Consider the following 3,892-nt stretch of genomic DNA (forward strand, 5'->3'; position numbering starts at 1 on the left):
AACCAGTGAAATTGTCATTGAACCGGAACCTGTGTTGATTTCTAAAACTCCAACAGCTTTTGTAAAATAGGCAAAAAGTTTTGGTTAGGCTTTTGTGTTTTAAGGGATGATCTATAATAGAGGACTTGTGTTGTCACGAGGGAATGCTTCTGAAGGCTCATGGAAACATGACAAAATACTTTAATAATAACCAGAATAACATGCAGTGAGCTGCAGATGTGGTATATAATCAAAGGTATGAGGCACCTAAAGTTTGTTGTGTCTGATCCTAGCCTAATCTAACTGAAACACAACTAAAATGCCCATGAAGACACAACAGAGGGACAAGCGGAGTCTGTGAGCATTGACTGCATACAAGGTGCAGATACAGTCCAGAGACACAATATTTTGGTACCAGGCCAGGCAAGCCTCAATGCCTTTATTGTGAAGCAAATAAGTCCAACAACTCTTACACATGTTCGGACACAATCCGCTCTATTTAAACGCAGCTGCAGCAATTTGGTATTTTTGAGGAAATTAATGGTTAAGCTTAACTCTCTTAACTTTTCCCATTCATTTCCTATGGTAGTTCTTAACACTACGGATGCAATACACCTTTTGGCCACCAGCGTAATTTTGGGGGCGCTGTTTCTTCCGTTTCAAAACGGAAAGGAGTGAGCGAGTTTATAAGTGTGTATGCAGTGTATTGTCGTTCCTGTAGTAGATCATTTATATATTTTAAAACCATAATATACATTGGTCTTTTTTCACTTTTTACAATGAAAAGGAAGCTGATCTTCCCTTGGAAAATTCAAGTCAGTTTCGGGAGAAAGGTTTGGACTGCAGCATTTGGAGCCCCGTTGTCCTCCTGTCCCTCTAGACTGGAATAAGCATAGGTCACAGAAAACCCCACAGCCTCACCACTCTGAGCAAACCCCTCCCTGTGTGACAGCCACTGACCTACCTGAGGAGGTGAAGATAGAGCTCTTAGCTCAGGTAAGCTTTGTGCTTGCTTTTTATTAGATCTGACACATGTTAAATAATTTAATAGTATTTAAATACTTATCATGAACCAACTTAATTAATCATTTCAGGGTCACATTGCTCGTGCATGTACCCAGTGGTACTAGCACTATCTTTTGCACCCTCTCGACGTGCTGCTCACACAGGTTCTATCAAGGCTGGTGGTCTGCTGTATGTCCTGGACCATTCTAGGTGGACACAGCAAATGAGGGATGCTATTGACCAACTCATGGCAAAGCATCATGGGCAAAAAGACTTTCTTGCCAAAGTTGATGTAGAGTATGCTGCTGTGATTCAGGCTGCATCCAGGGATCCAAACAGCCTCCTGCACCCTACCACTAAGCAGCATATATCTCGCTATGTGAAGCACCTGGCTAAGATGACAATCACCATCTCGTCACTAAACACCAGTACAGAGAAGCTTTTGGAGACCCAACAGCTGTGGCATCACCTCACAGAAGGAATTGAGACTGTAGATGTTCCTGTGGCAACTATTCCACCTGCCACTGTTAACCCGCCCAGCAATAAACCAATGGATACCCTTTTGACAGTATCAGAAATTGAGAAAATTGTCTAAGACATTGTTCAAAAGCAGCAGGATCAGCAACAACCACCTGCAAAAAAAAGAACAAGGAACTATTTGGCTTGTGGCCAGCCAAAGTCACGTTTCCGGGGGGATGGATCCAGTATTTATTTTTTTTTATCAATCAGGAGACGTGAAATACTTTTACTGTTCCACTAAAGTCTATCAGACCTATGCAGCAGAGGGCCTGGCAAATCCAAGAATGCCATTTGTTGATTTTGCCTGCACTCCATTTTTCTGGAGAGAGCTTGAAGCTGCTAAGCAGCGCTCCACAGCCTCAAAGCAGGTTAAGAAGGAACGAGAAACAAGACAGGCTAAGGAGGAACATCCCACTGGGCGGCTGTGCAGATTCTGCCACATGGCCTCTCAAACAAGGACCAAACAGTCCACACATCCACACAGGTTTTCCTGGTGTGGCAGGAAAATATATTTATTGTCCTGCTAAGGTTTTTTCTCTGTACCAGGCTGAGGGGATGACGAGGGAAATGACATGGACAGAGTTCTGTCAGTCTTCTTTTTATGAGGCTGAGAAGAGGAGATGGGCCGTGGAAACGAACAAGTAATGGCTAGCTGATCAGACAGCCAGTGCTCTATGTTCCATGTACATACTGCAAATATTCAGCCCTTTACATAACACCGTGTTCTTTACATGCTTTACTTTTTTCCTATGTATTTCTATATAGAAATTGTTATTACCTTTTACTATCAAAAAAGTATTTTAAAACCTGCAGTACAAGTTGCTGTGATTTGTATTTCTTGCTGTGACCTTTTAAATAAACATAATTGAACTGAAACCAAACTATTTTCTTATAGCTGTTTTCTCATTTAAGTAAAATATTGTGCATATGTATATGATTCATCAAAGGATTTATTCTTATGCTTTAGATATATTATAAACTTTAATTTTATTTTTTAACTTAGCACTAATTTACAACAAAGGTACATTATAAAAAAAATAAATAAATAGGGCCATTAGATATCCTGTCCAAATTCAATTTATTGTAATCCAAACATGCCATAACAGATAGAGTCTGATTTGATTCTAATTCAATGCTAAAACTTTCAAAACATTGGATCAAAGAGTAAGTATTTATTTAATGATATTCTTTCAATGTCTATCTAAAAATAAGACATATTTATTGTATAAAAATTACATTTCAATTCCTGCCATAACCAGGATTCGAACCCATGTCAGACAGCAGGCACGGTCTTACTGACAATCAGTTTTCTACACTTATGTGTGGCTGGCCGTTGACAGGATGTTGCTCTTTCTATGCTTTAGTTTGTAACTGTTCGCTGTTCTGGTTTAAGTGGAAAATTCCCTTGACTGGTGGCACTGTTGGGTATAGTCTGCTGAGTGTGTCCATAAAATGTTTTTTTTTAGTTTTCACAAAAAGTTGTTTTTTACTATACAATCTAACCATCTGACTAAGTAGAAAAAAAATGTGTCCAGTATTTTTAAATATTTAATATTTTTAAATGAAAATAACAGTGAAATGGTATTGATTCATAAGTTCTGATGGAAAAAGAAGGAATAAAAACATTTAATGGGTTGTCATGTTGACTTTATTTAAAAGGTTTTGCGGTAAAATATGTGAGGAAAACTACTCTGTCTCTTCTGACTTGTCATAACTAAAGTGCCTTGCAAAATTCTTTACACTATGTGAAAATGTTCCACATTTTATCACCCACAAACTTTACTTTATTGGGATTATATTGTTATAAACCAACAAAACATTGGGTGTAATTGTAATTTTGCAGACAACTGAGTACTTAAATGATTTGAAAACTAAACTTTCAGGAAGTAGAATAAAGAGTTTCAGTTCCTCCTTATAACTGTGTTATAGACCACAAAGCATCGCATTGGTGTTGCTTCCTGTCATTTATGAAGTGGTAAGGTCACTTATATGTAAAGCTGTTGTTCAGGACTGTGAGATAATACAGTTTTCAGACCCAATCCTATTTACAGTTTTTGAATATTTGGGTCTCAAATATTGTTGATGTATGAAGAAACACCAATTTCAACAAACCACACTGTTTTATTTTTTTGCTGACTCTGAAGAAGCACATGTGATACAATACAGTGAAGTGCGTGTGATGTTTGAAGCACTTTTAAAAATATGGTTTGAAAGCACCCGTAGTATTCAGGTAAGCATCTCATTAACCTTATTTCTTCCTCAACAGGATTAGTAGAACCTTGTGTCTAAGACACACCTCAGAAAACTCAAGTCATGTCATTTCTACATGGAAAACAGTTTGTGTCATTGGCAGTTTTGTACCACAGGATTAATGGAACCCAAAGACATA

General features: G+C 38.1%; 1 long non-coding RNA gene across 1 annotated transcript; it reads left to right on the forward strand.

Moving 5' to 3' along the window:
• Nucleotides 1-667: 667 nt before the first annotated feature.
• LOC124873084 lies at nucleotides 668-2,379 on the forward strand. The gene is made up of 2 exons (XR_007039434.1): nucleotides 668-975; nucleotides 1,074-2,379. It is a non-coding gene; the product is annotated as an uncharacterized LOC124873084 (long non-coding RNA).
• The last annotated feature ends 1,513 nt before the right edge of the window (nucleotides 2,380-3,892 follow it).

This window comes from Girardinichthys multiradiatus, chromosome 8 (assembly GCF_021462225.1).
Source record: "Girardinichthys multiradiatus isolate DD_20200921_A chromosome 8, DD_fGirMul_XY1, whole genome shotgun sequence".
NCBI lineage: Eukaryota > Metazoa > Chordata > Actinopteri > Cyprinodontiformes > Goodeidae > Girardinichthys > Girardinichthys multiradiatus.